Below are 22,013 nucleotides of genomic sequence, written 5' to 3' on the forward strand. Positions count from 1 at the left end.
AGAAGTCGAACAATGGAAAAAGGAAACAGACTTTGGCAATGTCCCAGGAGTCATTCTTGGAAAGAATTAGTCTACCCATTACAGTATTAGCATTAATAGGATTAACTAATAGTGTTACCTTATACCTTGAATATAATCAGAATCATCGTTGTTTTTTTTTTTTTTACATCAAGTACTGAAGTTTTTAAAGGGTCAATGATGAAAATTTCATTAATCAGGGATTTTCCTGATGGTACAGTGCGTAAGACTTCACACTTTCATTGCGAGGGCATGGGTTCAGTGACTGGTCAGGAAATTAAGATCCCACATGCCGTGTGGCCAAAGAAATGAAGAAATTTTCCATAAATCAGAAATGTTTACCCCAGGTGTTTGAAAGAAGTTACATTTGGATTTGTAGACAAAAGACATTCTGCAGAGATTAGTTATTAGTTTTATAGAGATAAAACAATAAATCATGGCTTCTAGAAAGATTACAAGGGACTAACGTTGTAAATGATTTTTTCAGAAATCTTAAGCACTTCCCTACTTCCCAATTTTTTGCTAATCTTTTTTGGTTTAGCTTTTTATTGCTTGTAAATAAGGATATTTCCAGTTATTTATTGAAAAAATAGTTTTAAGTTAATATTCTTAAAAGTCTATAGTGAGTTCAGCAGCTATTCATGTGAAATGAATGTGCTTCTTAATCAATATAAAAATTGAGTAAAGCAAATTGTATTGTATTTGTATAATATTAGCCTGTTTAGTGGAGAAGGAAATGGCAACCCACTCGAGTATTCTTGCCTAGAGAGTCCTGTGGACTGTCCTGGAGGAGAGGCTCCTGGAGGAGAGGCTCCTGGAGGAGAGGCTCCTGGAAGAGCCTGGTGGCTGCCGTCTATGGGGCTGCACAGAGTCGGACATGACTAAAGTGACTTAACATGCATGCATGCATTGGAGAAGGAAGTGGCAACCCACTCCAGTGTTCTTGCCTGGAGAATCCCAGGGACAGAGGAGCCTGGTGGGCTGCCATCTATGGGGTCACACAGAGTTGGACACGACTGAAGCGACTTAGCAGCAGCAGCAAGAAAATTTTGCTTAAAAGGACACCTTTTTAGATAATGAGAAATGGGTCATACCTACTTGGCATAAGATTCAGAATAAAAAGGCATGATATGACACCTCCATATTCAAACCAGTTATGAAATAAACTGCTACAATTCATTTATTCATAAGTGTCAGTGTGATGGGATCTAAGATCAGGGGTTCCGCTATTCTACTTTCATTGAATACAATGCTCCAAACTCTTGCATCAGAAGAGGAAGTGTAGGTTATTCAAAATAATTACTTTTCATATAAATACCCTTGTGAACTTATCTCTTGGGGCCACTGATCAATGTACAGTTCCCAAGAGAAAGCTGAGATGGAACTATGGAAAACAAGTGAAAATTTACATGATAGTAGTTAACAATGGAGAAAAAGCCAGGTTCAACATAGGCAAGAAAATAGTATGTGGGAGAAACCAGCTGTGTGACCACAACTTAAGACTATGCATTCCGAATGGCAAGGGCTAGAGCCTCTTCACTTCAGACTAAGGCTAACTGCAGAACACCAAGATTTGCCAAAATCATTCTCTTTCCCCCTTTATACATGTTCCTCCTTTCCTCCTCTGTGTATCCCGCATTCTAAATGATATAACTAACTCTTCATAAAGAGGGAAGTTCTTTTACAAATATATAAAATCATGTTCTTACCCCAGAGGAACCTTCAGAGGATGGATGTTCTGATACAGTCTTTTTACAGCTTTTGCTTGAGTTCTTCTAAGAAAAGAGTACATCAATAACATCATGCAGTAAGAGATAATTAGTATTAAATGTCTTGAGAGTAACTCAAATGCCTGCAATTTCTAATTTGAAAATTTGGCATTTTTATTGGAGGCAATACAAGGAAGGTGATTGTTTCCAAGATTAACTAACTTCCTGTAGATCACAAAACAGCAAGAGCTGTTTTGTGTGCCTTGTAAAGAATGAGGAACATTAGCACATCTGCTCCAGTAACACACAACCAAGGCTCTGTTGTTATGTTCCAAATGGTGCGAAGACCCTGCCATGATTCATTACTTACCCCCTGAAGGAGATTGAAAAGGAAACTCACATTGTTGGATACCTATTTTGCACTAACCATTTTGCTAGGTACTTTCACACACAGTATCTGGCTCAGTTTTAGCAACATCCTGCAAAGTGAGTGTAAGTACACCTAAACCCCACTGATAATTCTCCCTTGAAGAATGATACAGTCATGGACGTTACATTGATAGTCTTTTTTTTCTGCCGATAAAATGATGATGAGATAGATTTGGAGGCTACATTTTCCAATATGGCAGCCACTAGCCATGTCTGATTATTTAAATTTAAATCTATTAAAATTAAAAATTCAGTTCACAGTCACACTGGTCACATTTCAAGTGCTCAATAGCCAGACATGGCTAGTGTCTACTGAGTTGGACAATGCAGACAATACTCCCCATTGTAGACTGTATTATTGGAAAGTGCTAATTGTAGATTCACAACAATTAGAAGAGATGGCAATTTCATTGGATAAAACAAAAGTGGATTTGATACAAACATTAATAATTAGATTGAGGAAAAATCATTTCAATATCAAATGATCTCTTATCATGTGACCAGTGCCTATGGTGGCCTTAACTTCCCTTCAGCCTGACTGAACTTTAAGCAGGCTTCTTCCTCTGACCTTTTTCTTAGATCATTGCTTTTAGTTCATAGTTTAATCAAGTCATGTCCAACTCTTGTGACCCCATTGGCTGTAGTCTGCCAGGCTCCTCTGTCCGTGGAATTCTTCAGGCAAGAATACTGGAGTGGGTAGCCATTTCCTCCTATAGGGGAGCTTCCTAACTCAGGGATTGAACTCAGGTCTCTTGCATTGCAGGCAGTCTCCCACATTGCAAGCAGATTCTTTACTGACTAAGCCACCAGGGAAGCCAAGAAAACTCATGAATTATTTCTCTGCCCCTTTGAGATGCCCTTTAAAAGCCTCATGCAAGTTTCACAACCCAAGAATATCTTTCTCCATGACCTGGGAGCTATCTCTTTAAAATCCTCAAAGCAGGTGCAATTGGACAACCCAGAGGGATGGGATGGGGAAGGAGGTGGAAGCGGGGTTTGGGACGGATGGAGGGGGACACATTTACACCCATGGCTGATTCATGTCAGTGTATGGAAAAAACCACCACAATATTGTAAAGTAATTAGTCTCCAATTAAAATAAATAAAACTTTTTAAAAATGTAATCCTCAAAGGAGATGGCACCTCTATCTCCCAGTTCCCTGGGAGGGAAGAGCCTAACTTCAGTGGGCACCTTCCTCCAAGTTGCAAAACTACCTTATGTCATAAAAGTAGGAGTTTATTTTTCTCATTTGGTTGAAGCCACAGACGACCTATGACTTCCCCAAACATTCTCCAGCTTCTCCAATCCTTAAAAAACCTACCTACTCTCCAGCAAAGTCGAGTTCAGAGTCAGTTCTGACATTCAGAGTTAGTTCTCCCCTAACGCAATAGCCTTGAATAAAATCTTTCTTGCCTATTTAACTGGTACAATTTTTGCTTTGAAGAAAGTTTTCAGAAAGTGAAAATAGTCATTCAAACTACTGTCTCAGTTTATACCAAAAATACTTTTGAGGTTTTTTTCCCCTAAGGCCAACCACCTGTTAAATGGTCTACATAGGTAATCAGACAGTCATGTGCGCAAAGTGAAAAGTTTGGTTGCAAAGGTAAATACAATTCCAGGATTGAAGGATTCAAAATTGCAATTATGTATAGCTAGGCAATGGCACCCCACTCCAGTATTCTTGCCTGGAATATCCCATGGATGGAGGAGCCTGGTAGGCTGCAGTCCATGGGGTTGCTCAGGGTCGGACACGACTGAGCGACTTCACTTTCACTTTTCACTTTCATGCATTGGAGAAGGAAATGGCAACCCACTCCAGCGTTCTTGCCTGGAGAATCCCAGAGCCAGGGGAGCCTGGTGTGCTGCCGTCTACGGGGTTGCACAGAGTCAGACACGACTAAAGCAACTTAGCAGCAGCAGCAGCAGCAGGCCTGATACCACTTCAGTGGTACACAGACCTGTTACCCAGTCAAACTGATCGATCATATAAACCTGATGGGAAAGGATGCCAAGCTTTTTGATCCACAAACACTTTCTTCTGGAACATGTTCTTCCTCAAGCTGATCATCAAAGTACACCCCACCTAGGCTTGGAAAGGTGGAGTTGGGTTCACTGGTGGGTCATTCCAGTGATCTGTTTCCATTAGGATTTGCAGGCTCAGTCAAGGCCACTTCTAGCCCAAATCTAGACTCCCAGTCCTTCCTCCATTTTATATTCTCTGCAAATTTCAGGGAATTAATCATCATGTCTGTGGGCTGCTTCTCAGCATTTTGCCAAAGCTGAATCACTATTAATACAAAAATACTTGCCTCTCAGAGGAGTAAATCCAATAGTTTGTAAACCCAAAATCTTTGAAGGGATTTTTTTCCTTTGAGACACCTCAGGGCATTTCCTGCCATTTATCACCTGAGCACCAAAGGGGGTCAGCGAATGTTGACTCCACCCAGCTCTCATTCCTGGTTCACTACTACTTTTTTGAAAAAAAAATTGAAAAAAGACAACTGGGCTTCAGCGGTAGTAAAGAATCTGCCTGCCAATGCAGGAGACATGGGTTTCATTCCTGACCCGGGAAGATCCCACATGTTGAGGGGCTGCGGAGCCTGTGCACCGCAACTATTGAGCCTGCGCTCTAGAACCCTGGAGCCACAGCTACTGAAACCCGCATGCCCTAGAGCCTGCGCTCTGCAATAAGAGAAGCCACTGTAATGAAAAGCCCGTGTACCAGACCAGACAGTAGCCCCTGCTGCCGCAACTAGAGGAAACCCTGAGCAGCAACAAAGACCCATTCCAGCCAAAAATAAATAAATAAATAAATAAATACATAAATAAATATTTTATTTTTAAAGAAAAGAGATGGGTTTGGGGGGTGGAGGTGGGAGTGGAGGTGGGCATAGAGGAATCACATTTTCATTAGAACTAAAGATACCTGGTGGACGTCCCAGGTGGTGCAGTGGTAAAGAATCCACCTTCCAATGCAGGAGACACAAGAGACATGGGTTCGATCCCTGGATTGGGAAGACCCTTGCAGCAGGAAATGGCAACCCACTCCAATATTCTTTCCTGGAAAATCCCACGGACAGAGGAAGCTGGTGGGCTAGAGTCCGTGGTGTTGCAAAGAGTCAGACACGACTGAGCACGCACACGTGCACACACGCGCAGGCATACACATACACACATACCTGATTATATATATATATATATTTATACTTTTCTGATGTTTTATAATTTTCAGAAACTTTTCATGTTAATTCTTTCAATCCTCTCAACAATCCTGTGGGGTGGGTTTTCATATTCTACAAAAACAAAACAAAGCAAATTAGGAAGTTTAGAGACACCAAGTGGCAGAGCTTACAGAAGAGATGTCGGCTGCCTCTACTGCCCCTACTTCTCACTGCCTTCTCTGTAACACAGGGTAGTTTGTGCCTGGGTTCCTACCACTGACTGAAACCACTCTCTCCAAGGTCTCTCACAGCCTCTTTGTGGGAACCTTTTAGGCTTTATCTTCCAAGAGTATTCTCTCACTTGACTTTGCGGGCCACATCCTCCTTGGTTTCTGGGACTCTACACTTTTTTGTTTCTTTCTTGCTTAACAAGTTGCTCTTTTAAGGATGTAACCTCTACCTCAGAGCTTCCCAACAGGCAGGAGGCAGAGAGATATTGATTGCTTTACCCAGAGTGTGCCTGGAAGTACAGAACCTCCTGGCTGATGGCTCTCATTACAAGCACATTAATTTTGTGATTTGATGCCAAGCCATGGGTTGCCAGTCTGTGACTTACAGACCTCATGGACTGTAGCCCTCCAGGCTCCTCTGTCCATGGGATTTTCCAAGCAAGAATACTGGAGTGGGTTGCCATTTCTTTAAGGGCCATCTAAGAAGAGTGGGTCGTAAAGTATGCTTCTCTCCTTGGCAGCATATGGAACTCACTTTCAAGGCCAAGTTGCACATCAATTTTATCAGCTCAAAGAGGTGAGTGCATAGCCCCAGAGACAGCTGGTGGTGGTGAGGAAGCCAGGAAGGAATTCCTTCCTATGGGAGCAGGATTCAGAGGGCCAAATTCGCTCTCCAAGTGTATTAGTGCCAACTCCACTTTTCGTAGTCTCCAAGGTCGCTGCAGGATGACCATCCTAATAAGATAGACTTGCTCATCAAGAGAAAAATTCGATTGGAAATCCCACTCCAGAGAAAAGTCATCATTCAAAAAGATACATGCACCCCAGTGTTCAGTATAGCACTTACTTGTGATAGCCAAGACATGGGAGAAACCTAAATATCCACCAAGAGATGAATGAAGATGTGCTATATATTTACAATGGCATATTACTCAGCCATGAAATAGAATGAAATAGTGCCATTTTCAGCGACATGGATAGACCTAGAGTTTTTCAGACTAAGTGAAGTAAGTCAGACAGAGAAAGACAAATATCATGTGACAGCACTTATATGGGGAATCTAAAAAAAAAATGATACAAATGAACTTTTTTACAAAACAGAAACAAACTCACAAACATAGAAAACAAATTTATGGTTAGCAAAGAGGAAGGCTGGGAGAAGGGATAAATTAGGAATTTGGGATTAATACATATATGTACTATTGCATATAAAATAAACAAGTACCTATAGCACAGGGAACTATACTTAATACTTTATAACAACCTAAAAGAGAAGAGAATCTGAAAAAAATAGATGTATGTATATGTAAAAATGAATTGCTTTGCCCTACATGTAAAACTAAAACATTGTAAATCAACATTATATTTATATTTCAAAAAATAAAATTCAATTGGATTCAAAATCCATTTTCACCTCTGTAATTTACTGTTATATTTGTCATCAAATTTTTAAAAAAGGAAGGGTTGATAGATTCTTTTCATAAACATTTGAGTGGTTATAAAAATTTTGTTATTACCTATCTAAGTGAAAGGAAAGGCTCCTTCCATCTTACCAATTCAATGAACATGAACTTGGGCAAACTCCAGGAGATGGTGAGGGACAGAGAGGCCTGGCGTGCTGCAGTCCATGGGGTCATAAAGAGTCAGACATGACTTGGCGACTGACCAACAACAACATGTAAGTGCAACATTTCTTATTGTTTATAACAATGAAGAATGTGAGAATCACATTCCCTGAGCAAAAACACCTTTTCTGTTTTAAAACTAAAGGGCAAGTGGATATTCCGAACCTGGATCCTACCACGTACCGGCTAAGAGACCGGAAGTCCAGCAACACCGCCATCTACCTTTCCACCAGTTTTGATTCTCAAGCCAAAGTGCCGCAAACCATAGGGCCCGCAGTGTCCAGCTCCAGCAGACCTGTGCGGCACAGAAGGAGCATGGACTCCAAGAGCAGCAGGGCCCCGGCCTGGAGCAGCAGTAAAAATGCCTCCAAGGCCTACTCCAGCTCAGAAATTCCCTGAGATGCCAAGTTGGCAGAGAAAGGCTTTGCAACAGATGTTAACCCAAACATCCAAAACCTGTCAGTTGTTGGGCTCCGCATCCTCCTGCTGACAGGTTTAACTTGTCATTAAAACTGGTTTTAACCTGCCCGTGATGCCCTGGCTCTGATCCAGCTGAGGTCGCCAAGGTGGCAGATTCTGAGAGCCACCTGTGCCCTCCCTCATTCCTCATCTCCTCCTCCTCTTTCCCTTCAAGCAAACCTTGTGCCCCCATGAAGGAAAAGCCTCCTTCCATCTCTCAGCCCTTCTTCTTCTTTTTTGAATTAATTATTTCACTGCACCAGGTCTTACTAGCGGCATATGGGATCTAGCTTCCCAACCAGGGATCAAATACTGGCCCCCTGCGTTGGGAGTGTGGAGTCCCTGGACCACCAGGGAAGTCCCTCTTCCACCTCTCTGGCCCCACCGGCAAGGCCGCCAACTGGATCCTACTGGATATTTGTGACGGAGATGCTGGAGACCTGCCAAACGCTGCCGCCATCTGCTCTGTTCCTTCGTTGCTCCTCACTCCCTGAAGTTTCCAGCAAAGGTGTGGGCTGCTGCAGCCCCTCCTGGCCTTGGAGAAGTTCCCTACCTCTCCCTAGAGGCTGTCTCCAATGGATGATGGCTCGCCAGTGGCGTCTCTTGGGCTCTAGCTCCTGGAGAAGGTTGTGAGTTTATATTTTTAACATAGTGCTCATCAAGAGATACATATCATCTTTTCCCCGAAATGTGGGGAAAATTGTCTCATTATCTGGGCCCTGCTATGCTGTGTATCTAAACCATGCGAATATTCTGCTGCCCGTGGCTTCATTCAAAGGGATTTGCAAGAGGAAAAAGGAAATGGAAGAGATCGTATATAATTAGAAAGAAATCCATTTCAAACAAAATTTGATATTAAAGAGTCAGCTTAAATATTTTATAAATTCAATATTTAGCATTCCTACTACTTTTATTTTATTATAGTTGTGCTATAAAAAGAAGTTTTTATGGATTGAATTGTGTTTTCCCCATAAAAACATATGTTGAAGTCATAACCACCAGTTCCTCAGAATATAACATCATTTGGAAAAAGAACCATTGCAGATATAATTAGTTAAGATGAGGTCTTACTGGAGCAGGCTGAAGCCCTAATTGAATATGACTGGTGTCCTTACAAAATGAAGCTTCCCCTGTGGCTCAGTACATAAAGAATCCATCTGCAATGCTGGAGATACAGGAGAAGCGGGTTCAATCGCTGGTTTGGGAAAATACCCTGGATGAGGAAAAATCCTCCTGGATGAGGAAATGGCAACCCACTCCAGTATTCCTGTCTGAAAAACCCCATGGACAGAGAGCCTGGCAGGCTACAGTCCATGTGGTTCCAAAGAGGCAGACACGACTCAGCACAGAGCACAAGGTACATGGTACCTTAAAAAGCAATGGGCATATGAAAACAGAGAGATACACAGGAAGAATATCATCAGATATCCAAGTTATGCAGTTTCAAGAAAAAAAAAAAAAAAGCAACAACCCAAGAGCCAAAGATTGTTGGCAAACCACCAGAGACAAGGAAAGATTTCCTTCATAGATTTCAGAAGTACCATGGCTCTGCTGACACCGTTGATTTTGGATTTATAGCCCCCAGAATTGTGAGACAATAAATTTCTGTTCTTTTAAGCCACAGTTTGTGGTACTTTGTTATAGAAGCTCTAGGAAAACCAATACATCAGTAATGAAAAATTTTACCATGTCCATATAGACACCCCTAAAGCTCTCACAGCTTACCTGCAGCATGCAATGTTCCATACAAATTCTATTTTCTGTGTGTTCCTATATGTTTAAACTTGGGAAACACACACTCCTCCACCTTTTCTGAAAGGATTCACATTTCCTAGGAGTATCATCTTTGGCCCTCCTCTCAGCCAATTCAGTCTTTTAAAAAAAAAAATTGCCATGCCCTGCAGCATCTGGGCTCTTAGATTTCAAATCAGGGATCAAAACTGTGCCTCCTGCATTGGAAGGAAGAATCTTAACCACTGGGCAATGAGGGAAGTCCCTCAGTCAACTCATTCTTGCTGAGTAGTCTTACCTAGTCGATTTGTATCTGAAAATGTATTGCTTCGACTCTGTGTGTCCAAGCACAGATCTCTTTCCTGAGCCCTAGACCACATATCCACTATTTTGCAGAACTCAAGAGTCTCTACAATTACTCAAAACTTCAAGACCCAAGTGACATAACGCAAGGCATTCAGAGTGACTTGAGTTTAGACTTTTAAGAGAAAGTTGGAGACAGGTGCCTGGGCATTGCGTTAGGGTTGTAGCTCAATCATTTTCCCTTTTTTAGATGGAGATTCATCACTAGTTTCTCCCCTAAGTCCAGCTCTCATCCCAGTGAAGACTGGGTTAATAACCATTCCTGAGGAACAGCATTACCTTCAGGAGCCTGAAATGCTGCTGAGATGAAGTATACAATCTATAAGAATTCATCCACACTAATACAGAGTCTGATATGCCACACAGAATAAAGGGCCAGTTCATGATGTTAAAAAGAAATTATTCACCAGACTCTGGTTAAAAGCAAGACAGGTTTTACTTAAGCTACTGCAGTAGGGGAAAGAGACTTCACTGTAGAACTGAACTAAACTTGGCAAAACAAAAGGCAGGAGGCTTTTTAAATGCTGGATGTCTGTGTCTCTATCCTCGCCCTGAAAAATGATCATCTGTACCATTTTTCTAGATTCCACATATATGCATTAATATATGATATTTGTTTTTCTCTTTCTGACTCACTTCACTCTCTATGACGACCTCTACATACATCCATGTCTCTACAGATGACCCAATTTTGTTCCTTTTCATGGCTGAGTAATATTGTACTGTATATATACACCATATTTTCTTTATTCATTCACATGTTGATAGACATTTAGGTTGCTCCCATGTCCTGGCTATTGTAATAGTGCTGCAGTGAATTTCGGGGTACCTGTGTCTTTTTGAATTTTGCTTTTCTCTGGGTATAGCCCCACTAGTCGAATTGCTGAGTCATACGGTAGTTCTATTTTTAGTTTTTTAAGGAACTTCCATACTGTTCTCCATAGTGGTTGTATCTCCATATGATTGTATAAATTTATCCATAGTGGATATATGTATACATATAGCCAATTTGCTTTATCATATAGCAGAAACTAACATTAGTCCAGTAGTCATGTATGGATGTGAGAGTTGGACTATAAAGAAAGCTGAGCGCCAAAGAATTGATGCTTTTAAATTGTGTTTGTTCAAGTCTTTTAGTGAAGTATGGATTAAAAAATAAATTTTTAAATTTATTTTTAAATTGATGTATATTTGCTTTTCAATGTTATGTTCAGTTCAGTTGTGAACTGAAGTATGTGAGAGCTGGACTATAAATGGAATTATGTGAGAGTCGGACTATAAATCTCACATGAAGTATGTGAGAGTTGGACTATAAAGAAAGCTGAGCACCAAAGAATTGATGCTTTTGAATTGTGTTTGTTCAAGTCTTTTAGTGAAGTATGGATAAAACCATTTGTGCTAAAAAGTACAGTTCTTAGGGGCAAAGTCTGAGGCCTAGTCAAGAAAAGTCCATAAAGAATAAAGTGAAATTGTTTAATTTTTCATATTTAATTTTCCAGACTTATGCTTTTTCTGAAAAGCAAGAGTCAGACTCAATGAACTTGAGATGTCTATTATCACTAAATTTTGAGAGACAGAAATTTAATCTGTAGTGGTGGACTATGATGCTTCTAGGAGTTTATTCAGAAAGCAAATGATGAAACTTCTACTATCTGTGTCTTTGGGTTGCATCTTTTATTGTAAGGAAGCAAATAGACTCTGCCCTCACCTAGGTATTTTACCTTGAGAAACATTTTGTGCTCTAAGGAAATGCCAAAGCATTCAACAAAACATTGCTTGCCCACCATGTTCTAGGCACTATTCTAGTCTCTGAGGATACAGTAGTGAACAACCCAAATAGATCTCTGCCTTTAAGGGGCTCACATTCTTTTCAGAATACAGAATGGTTGGGGCTGGTGCACTGGGATGACCCAGAAAGATGGTATGGGGAGGGAGGGGGAGGGGGGTTCAGGACTGGGAACACGTGTACACCCGTGATGGATTCATGTTGATGTATGGCAAAACCAATACAGCATTGTAAAGTAAAATAAAGTAAAAATAAAAAAATTAATTTTTATTGGAGTATATTTGCTTTACAATGTTGTATTAGTTTCTACTGTACAGCAAAGTCAATCTGTCATACATACACATATACCCCCTCTTTTTGGGATTTCCTTCCCATTTAGGTCACTACAGAGCACTGAGTAGAGTTTGCTGTGTTAGACAGTAGGTTCTCATTAGTTAACTATGTTATACATTGTACCAATAGCATACATATGTCAGTGCCAGTCTCCCAACTCATCTCACCTCTCACTCCCTCGGTGTCCTTACATTTGTTCTCTATGTCTGTGTCTCTATTTCTGCTTTGCAAATAAGGTTCTCTATACATGTTTCCAGATTCCACATATACATGTTAATATACGATATTTGTTTTTCTCTCTCTGTCGTACTTCACTCTGTATGACAGTCTCTAGGTCCACCCACGTCTCCAAAAATATGAAACACTTCATGAATTTGCATATCACTTTGCTCAGAGGCCACACTAATCTTCTCTGTATTGTTCAAAATTTAGTATAGGTTCTGCCAAAGTGAGGACTAGGGGGCTCACATTTTCATGGTGGGAGATAGACAATATGTGAGTAAAGAAGTAAGTTAGAACATTTTATAAAAAGTTACTGTAATTTAGGACTTTTGGGTGGGCCAATGGTTGAGAATCTGCCTACCAATGCAGGGTACACGGGCTCAACCCCTGGTCTGGGAAGACCCCACATGCCACAGAGCAGCTAAGTCCAAAGGCTGCAACAGCTGAGGCTGCACGCTGCAGTGACTGAAGCCCATGCACCTAAAGCCTGTGCCCAAGAGAAGCCACCACAGTGAGAAGCCCGGGCTCCTAAACTAAAGAGAGCCGGTGCACAACAACGGAAACACAGTGCAGCCGCAAATACATGCATTAAATAAATAACACAAAAATACTTTTAAAAATTGTTTAGTCACTAAATAACGTCTGACTCTTTTGTGACCCGATGGGCTGTAGCCCATCAGGCTCCTCTATCCATGGGATTCTCCAGGCAAGACTACTGGAGTAGGTTCCCACTGCCTTTTCCAGGGGGTCTTCCTGACCCAGGGATCGAACCTGAGTCTCCTGCATTGGAGGTGGATTCTTTACCACTGAGCTACCAGGGAAACCCAATCACTGTAATTTAACCCAGACAGCTAGTAAAGTAATGGTTAAAGTTCTCCAAGCCAGGCTTCAGCTATACATGAACCGTGAAATTCCAGGTGTTCAATCTGGTTTTAGAAAAGGCAGAGGAACCAGAGATCAAATTGCCAACATCCACTGGATCATCAAAAAAGCAAGAGAGTTCCAGAAAAACATCTATTTCTGCTTTATTGACTATGCCAAAGCCTTTGACTGTGTGGATCACAAGAAACTGTGGAAAATTCTGAAAGAGATGGGCATACCAGACCACCTGATCTGCCTCTTGAGAAACCTATATGCAGGTCAGGAAGCAACAGTTAGAACTGGACATGGAACAACAGACTGGTTCCAAATAGGAAAAGGAGTACCTCAAGGCTGTATATTGTCACCCTGCTTATTTAACTTCTATGCAAAATACATCATGAGAAACACTGGACTGGAAGAAGCACAAGCTGGAATCAAGATTTCTGGGAGAAAGATCAATAACCTCAGATATGCAGATGACACCACCCTTATGGCAGAAAGTGAAGAGGAACTAAAGAGCCTCTTGATGAAAGTGAAAGAGGAGAGTGAAAAAGTTGGCTTAAAGCTCAACATTCAGAAAACGAAGATCATGGCAGCTGGTCCCATCACTTCATGGCAAATAGATGGGGAAGCAGTGGAAACAGTGGCTGACTTTATTTTTCTGGGCTCCAAAATCACTGCAGATGTTGACTGCAGTCATGAAATTAAAAGACGCTTACTTCTTGGAAGGAAAGTTATGACCGACCTAGACAGCATTTTGAAAAGCAGAGACATTACTTTGCCAACAAAGATCCGTCTACTCAAGGCTATGGTTTTTCCAGTAGTCATGTATGAATGTGAGAGTTGGACCATAAAGAAAGCTGAGAAATGAAGAATTTATGCGTTTGAAGTGTGGTGTTGGAGAAGACTCTTGAGAGTCCCTTGGACTGCAAGGAGATCCAATCAGTCCATCCTAAAGGAGTCCTGGGTGTTCTTTGGAAGGACTGATGTTGAAGTTGCAACTCCAAATCTTTGGCCACCTGATGCAAAGAGCTGACTCGTTTGAACAGACCCTGATGCTTAGAGGGATTGGGGGCAGGAGGAGAAGGGGATGACAGAGGATAAGATGGCTGGATGGCATCACCGACTCAATGGACATGGGTTTGGGTGGACTCCGGGAGTTGGTAATAGACAGGGAGGTCTGGCGTGCTGCGATTCATGGGGTCGCAAAGAGTCAGACATGACTGAGCGACTGAACTGAACTGAACTGAACCCAAACAGGGTGATGTGATAAATGTGAATCCCCAGGAGGGATCTGCTTTATGTTTGGAGCTCAGAGAACCTCTCTAAGGAGACACTTGAGCTGGAGTCTGAATGATCCTATGGTTGTACAGAGATCAGGGGAAAGAGCATTCTGGACAGAGGGCACATGTGCATATGCCTTGATGTGGAAATAGTTTTTGTGAGTTTACAGAACAGAAAGGAGACACTAAAACATAGTGAATGAGCAGAGATATGGTTGAAGGAGAGCCAGGTCACATGGGACCTTAGAGGCACTGCTGAGGAGTAAGTGCATTGAAAACTCAGGAAGGATAGATCTATCTGTCCATCATCTATCTATCTATCTGTGATCATTTTGATTGCCTGTGTAAAAGAATGGTGGGGGATAAGAGTGGAAATAGGAAAGCAGATTTGAAGGTATTAGACAATCTGGAGAAAATGTGATGGAAGTTTGTACTAGCATGGTAGCTGCAGAGAGGATAAGGTTGATGAGATGAACTGATGGAGATGAAAATGAACAGAATCAGGATATATTTGAAAGGGGAACTGACTTGTGAAAGGATTAGATAAAGGGAAAGGATGCCACACTGCCTGATGGCTTAAGGAACATTTCCAGGGGAAAAATGAGCTAAGTTTAAAAGGAAATGTCAATCAGGCCCTGCATATATGAATCTAGAAGTCAGGAAAGGATTCAGTTCAGGGTGTCCATTGGGGAGCCATCAACACATAGATGATATTTATGCAATTACCTTTAGGAGTCAAGGAACACAGAACACAAAATGGTGATATTTTAGACAAATGGGTGGGTGAGACAAATATAGCTATCTGTTATTTATTACATTTAATGGTAGTTGTTATTATGTATTACATTATATGCATTTTATAGGCTATATTTTGGGCTTCCCATATGGTGCTGGTGGTAAAGAAGCTGCCTGTCAACGCAAGAGACGTAAGGGACACTGGTTCAATCACTGGGTTGGCAAGACCCTCTGGAGAAGGGAATGGCAATTCATTCCAATATTCTTGCCTGGAGAATCCCACGGACAGAGGAGCCCGAAGGGCTACAGTCCATAGGGTTATAAAGAGTTGGACACGACTGAAGCGACTTAGCATGCATGCACACATACTATATTTTAAAATGGCCCCTTGCACACACTTATAAATGTGATGGGAGAAGGTTCAAAGACCTTGACATTATGCTTTCTGTTTTAAGGTGTTGTAATCTTCGATAGTATTTGTCAGTTTCTCAAATCAATTAGTGTTCCATGTGTGAATAATGGAAACAGAATACTTAGTGGTGTAAGTCATCTCCAGGTGCAACTCTGCCTTCTTATGCAACAAGTATAATAAATGCAATAACTCTTAGCTGTTACTCACTTCTGGGTACAGGAGGGTGGAGCAGAATTTCTCCTCTGGTTCATCAGAGGATATGGCCATTTATGATTACTGTGCATTGGAAGCACGTCTCTCATGGCACACCCCCAAACAGAGTCAGGCTGGGCCTGTCACAACCAGTAGGGTGTTCAGCCATGGTTTGCTTATGCCCAATCTCCATGGCTCATATACTCTGAAAAATTCTCCTTTTTATGAGATTGAATTATTACCCTGCAGCAGATCAAGCAATTCTAAAATTCAGTCGACACTGTTCAGACTGTGGAGCTGTTTGCTTGTAAAGGTGTTTTTTTGGTTGGCTTTGTGCTCAGCCACAGTATAACCATGCCCAGTTGCCACAGTTTTAGCATTAGTGCAATTTCATAAAGATTACTAGGCACTCAAAATCTAATAAGCATTTTATGTACTTAGAAGGGAAAATTATGCTTCTCATTCTTGTGTGTTTGGATTAAATGATCATTTCCTTCCAAATTTAATGTTTTATTAATTTGAAGTGAATGCTACAGATTATTGCCCAATAGAAACTGTCTTAGCCAAAAGGACTTCTATTCTTGCCTAAATGTATCTGTTGATCAAGAAAGTTCAATTCTTTGACACAGTCTATTCTAAGGGAGCATAATGGTTTGATGCTGATTTATTCCTAGTACATACAGCAGTGGTGGTACATAAAACCAAAAATATTAACTTACAAGCTTTGGATGAGGCAGCTATAGTTTCAGATCTCAGCTGTGCTTCTTTAAAGCTGTGATATCAGAGATATTAACCTTGTAAACCGATACAATAGAACCACTTATCTGTCATAGGTCAGTTATACTTCAAAAACAAACTAATTGAAAAAGAGATCAGATTTAGTCAAAAGGTACAAACTTCCAGTTTTAAGCACTAGCAGTATGATGTATAACATGACAAAGATAATTTAATACTGCTGCCCTGAAAGTTAAGAGGGTAAATTCTAAGAGCTCTCATCACAAGAAAAAATTTTTTTCTATTTTCTGCTCAATCTAAATGAAATGATGGGTGTTCACTAAACCTATTATAATCATTTCATGACATATGTCAGTCCAATCATTATGCTGTAAACTTTAAATCTATACAATGATATATGCCAATTATATCTCAATAAAACTGGAGGGAAAAAACATTAAAAAAAGTAAAACAGATTTTGCTATGTTTCTTTTTAAAAGAAGGGGTGTTTCTGCTTTGTTTTACAAATTTATTTATGTCTTTTTTTTTTTTTTTTGCCAAGTTGTTCCTCGACCAAGGAATAAAACCCATACCCCCTACAGTGGAAGCATGGAGTCTTAACCATTGGACCACCAGAGAAATACCTTTTGCCATGTTTCTATATCTTAAATGGACTTCCCTAGTGGCTCAGACAGAATCTGCCTGCAATGTGGGAGACTGGGGTTTGATCCCTGGGTCTGGAAGGTCTCCTGGAGAACAAAATGGCTACCCACTCCAGTATTCTTGCCTGGATAATTCCACTGGCAGAGGAGTCTGGCAGGCAAGGGATTGAAAAGAGACATGACAAAGTGATTAACAGTTTCACTACTTTCACTACAGGTTAAAATAAATATGAAGATACATTTTTTTTAAAACACCAAATAAGCACAGGATGAATGACCATATAAAATCAGCATTTTGCAACCTTTAATATAATAATTTATTCAGAGATTATCATCAGCATAAGCTAAAAAAATTTAATCACCAGATGTCATATGGAAATTTAACTAGATGCTGGACTTCTATAAAATGTTATCAAATCACCTTTGGGGTAGTAGGGGACATTTTAATATTGGCTGTATGTTAGTGATGTTAGTAATGATGTTTGGTTTTGTTTTGATAATATTTTGATAGTGTTGTTATGCTATAAATCTGTTTATCTCACAGGGCTAAGTAGGGATAAAATGTGAGTGCCTAGAACAACATTTGTCAGGGAAAACTTTATTGCTGTTTATGGTGGGTTCCTTCCTCATACCTCTCACCCCAAGAATCTCATCCACTGGGGCCACTAGAAGAACAGTCTGAAGCTTCCATCCCCTCAAATGGGTGACTTCAAACAAAACAAGACTTCAAAATGTCAAGTTCTTCGAGAAGGATCTGGATGAATAAGTAACCCAATTCCTTTCTATCCTGCCTCCTCCTATTCCCTGAATCCATAAAGATTCTGTGAACTGAGGGGAGAGAGAGGCAAAGAAATAGAAAGAGTATAAGACTTAAAGTGTCCCTGGACCATACTTACCTGAAACCACCACTGCCTATCCCCCTCAGGACCTGTCATCTGTGGCTTGAGAATGGCCTGATTCTGAATCCCTAACTAATGCCTGTGCCCTGGTGCATGCTTGGTGTATCTGTAGCAAGAAAAATGCTCCCTATTTGAGGAATTGTGAACTGATCTGATTTTCCTTGAAATGACATTTTTCCTGCACTTGGAGACTTGAGATAAAATCTGACAGAAAAAACAAAACTACATTTTGTGTACCTTAGTATGTGACTTAAAAATTCCTACTAGCAATAGGAATGTTAACCTTTATAATAGCCAAAATATTTCTCTGGTCTAATTTCTATCCAGGAGCCATATTTCTACCATTGGTGTCATAGAAACAGAATTTATCTTTTAACCAATCACTCTTCAAGTACTTTAACATGAACATTTGTCTCTCAAATTTTCTCTAAGTTAGTATCGCTAGGCTTATTAATCATTTAGCAGATAAAATGATTCTAGACCCTTCCACTGCAGTTACTGTTATCTGTACATCAGTTCAGTTCAGCTCAGTTGCTCAGTCATGTCCAACTCTTTGCAACCCCATGAACCGCAGCATACCAGGCCTCCCTATCCGTCACCAACTCCCAGAGTTCACCCAAACCCATATCCATCAAGTTGGTGATACCATCCAACCATCTCATCCTCTGTCTTCCCCTGCTCCTCCTGCCCTCAATCTTTCCCAGCATCAAGGCCTTTTCAAATGAGTCAGCTCTTTGCATCAGGTGGCCAAAGTATTGGAGCTTCAGCTTCAATATCAGTCCTTCCACCCAGGACTGACCTCCTTTAGGATGGACTGGTTGGATCTCCTTGCAGTCCAAGGGACTCTCAAGAGTCTTCTCCAACACCACAGTTCAAAAGCTTCAATTCTTCAGCACTCAGCTTTCTTTATAGTCCAACTCTCACACCCATACATGACCATTGGAAAAAATCATAGCCTTGACTAGATGACAGACCTTTGTTGGCAAAGTAATGTCTCTGCTTTTTAATATGCTGTCTAGGTTGGTCATAACTTTCCTTCCAAGGAGTCAGTTCAGTTCAGTTCATTTCAGTTCAGTTGCTCAGTCGTGTCCAGCTCTTTGCGACCCCATGAACCACAGCATGCCAGGCCTCCCTGTCCATTACGAACTCCTGGAACTCACCCAAACTCATGTGCATCAAGTCGGTGATGCCATCCAGCCATCTCATCCTCTATCGTCCCCTTGTCCTCCTGCCCCCAATCCCTCCCAGCATCAGGGTCTTTTCCAATGACTCAACTCTTTGCATGAGGTGGCCAAAGTATTGGAGTTTCAGCTTTAGCATCAGTCCTTCCAATGAACACCCAGGACTGATCTCCTTTAGGATGGACTGGTTGGATCTCCTTGCAGTCCAAGGGACTCTCAAGAGTCTTCTCCAACACCACAGTTCAAAAGCATCGAAAGCATCAATTCTTCAGCTTTCTTCACAGTCCAACTCTCACATCCATACATGACCACTGGCAAAACCATAGCCTTGACTAGACAGACCTTTGTTGGCAAAGTAATGTCTCTGCTTTTGAATATACTATCTAGGTTGGTCATAACTTTCCTTCCAAGGAGTAAGTGTCTTTTAATTTCATGGCTGCAATCACCATCTGCAGTGATTTTGGAGCCCAAAAAAATAGTCTGACACTGTTTCCACTGCTTCCCCATCTATTTGCCATGAAGTGATGGAACCAGATGCCATGATCTTTGTTTTCTGAATGTTGAGCTTTCAGCCAACTTTTTCACTCTCCTCTTTCACTTTCATCAGGAGGATTTTTAGTTATTCTTCACTTTCTGCCATAAGGGTGGTGTCATCTGCATATCTGAGGTTATTGATATTTCTCCCTGCAATCTTGATTCCAGCTGTGCTTCCTCCAGCCCAGCGTTTCTCATGATGTACTCAGGTATATTTGTCTCCCTTAAAAACCAATGCTCAAAACTGGGTTTTACATTTAATATAAAAATTTTATCCTGTGGTGGGGAGGATGAATTGGGAGACTGGGATTGACATGTATATATACTATTAATACTATGAATAAAGCAGATAAACTCTATCTATTTATAAATATATAGTTTATATGTATAAACTGATGAGAACCTACTGTATAGCTCAGGGAACTCCACTCAGTGCTCTGTGGTTACCTAACTGGGAATGAAATCCAAAAAATAGGGGATATATGAATACATATAGCTGATTCACTTTGCTGTACAGTAGAAACTAAAAATTGTATAACAACTATACTGCAATAAAAATTAATTTAAAAATTTATCCTGCTAAATGGGCTAATGTTTCCTGACACTAAGGTCATAAAGAACTTTTAAAACAACAGGAATACTGTTTTAAGTAAAACCGAAAAAACATAACCACAAATTGAGTGTAGTAGGAACTCACGTCTTAAATGATTTTCTCTTCCCTTCAGTCTGAGCTTTGTCATCTCTTTTAGACTCTTCACAAATGCTAACATTTATTGTGTTTATTATAAAATAATTTTAGCAGTCAGAAAAACTGCTTTTTATATCTATTTATAAAAATTGGTTATTTTAACAGTTAAAAATATGTAATTAAAGTGAATTACATACTATTTTATTTACATTTTTGGAGAAGATTACAGAGTGTCCATAAAATCTTATGAGCAAATAGCAGAGACATTGGCAAAATCCAAATGGAAAATCAGTCTGTTCAAAATGTTAAAAAAAAAAAAAAAATTGAAGGGTTTTGTCTTCCCCATGGCCCTGCTGCTTTACACAAGCAGTGACTCTGGGTTTCTGGTGGCTGTCAAAGCTGATTGCATGTTAGGTAACATAATGCTAGTGTTAGACTTATGACTTAGTGCATTAACAACTACCACCAGTGTAACCATCTTTCCAGACTTTTCAATTTGCTTGAATGGCTTGCAAGCTGACATCTTCATGCTGTCCTCATTACTAATTTAAGTACAGCTGGCAAAGCGCATTAGCCTCCTGCACCAGCAGTGCCCAGAAAGAACCCTATAGATGTGTAGCAGTAGCTGGAGGGGGTGGGGGGGGGGCGGGGGGCCTGATCCCCTAGGGACATTTCTTTTCACTGCCCAGTGGTGTATGGTCTGATTTTAAGCACCGGTGCAGAGCGGCCTCATGAGCAAAGGCTGGGGAAGAGACCAAGATTTAGAGGGTTTACTCCTGCCTTTGCAGCAGATTTCTTAACAGCTATTGTGTATCAGCAAAATTCAGTATTTTAAATCATCCCCATTTAGTAATGAAACATTTTTATTGGGGCTTGAAAGTTTCCACTTGCTCATGTTCAGTTCATGCATTTATCCAACTCCTCATCCACTTTTTTTCTTTTTAAAATGTTTTAAAAACTATTTCTGTTTATTTTTGGGTTTTCAGTTGCAGCCTGCAGGATTTCTGTTGCAGCACCTGGGCTCTTTCATTGTGTTGCGTGGCCTCCTTGATGGGGCAAACAGGCTTCTCTGTAGTTGTGGAATGGGCCCAGAAGTTGTAACACACAGGTTTAGTTGGCCCATGTCATGTGGGATCTTCCCCAACCAGGGATTGAACCTGCCCCCTCTGCATTGGAAAATGGATTATTAACCACTGGACCAGCAAAGTCGCTCCCCACCCATTTTCGATGACTTTCCTCCTCTATTACGTCCATGGCTATTTTTGTTTATTTTGTTCTATCTACTTTCGATTTCAGAAAAATATATAGAAAATAACATTACCACCTTAAGCATTCTTAGAGCTTCCCCAGTAGCTCAGCAGTAAAGAATCCGCCTGCAGTGCAAGAGCCACAGGAGACGCAGGTTCAATCCTTGGGTCTGGAAGATCCTCTGGTGGAGAGCATGGCAACCCACTCCAGTATTCTTGCCTGGAGAATTCCAAGGATAGAGGAGCCTGGCAGGTTACAGTCCATAGGATCGCAAAGGGTCAGACACGACTGAAGCGACTGAGCCCACAGGTACACACACAAGCATTTTTCGTATGCTGCTCAGTAGCATTAAGTACATTCATATTACTGTGCAACTAACCTCCAAAGTCTGTCAACTTGCAGAAGTAAAACTCCTCACCCATTAATCAACAATTCTCCATTCATCCACCTGCCCTCACATCCAACCCCACTCCTGGCATCCACCATTCTACCTTCTGTCTCTACGAAATTGACTGTGTCATTTAAGTAGCATCATAA

General features: G+C 40.8%; 1 non-coding gene across 1 annotated transcript; it reads right to left on the reverse strand.

Annotated features, from left to right (window-relative positions):
* Positions 1–12,195: 12,195 nt before the first annotated feature.
* Positions 12,196–12,301, reverse strand: LOC128053621 (U6 spliceosomal RNA). The gene has a single exon (XR_008199940.1). It is a non-coding gene; the product is annotated as a U6 spliceosomal RNA (small nuclear RNA).
* Between the last annotated feature and the right edge of the window lie 9,712 nt (positions 12,302–22,013).

Source organism: Budorcas taxicolor, chromosome 9, assembly GCF_023091745.1.
Source record: "Budorcas taxicolor isolate Tak-1 chromosome 9, Takin1.1, whole genome shotgun sequence".
In the NCBI taxonomy this organism is placed as follows: Eukaryota; Metazoa; Chordata; class Mammalia; order Artiodactyla; family Bovidae; genus Budorcas; species Budorcas taxicolor.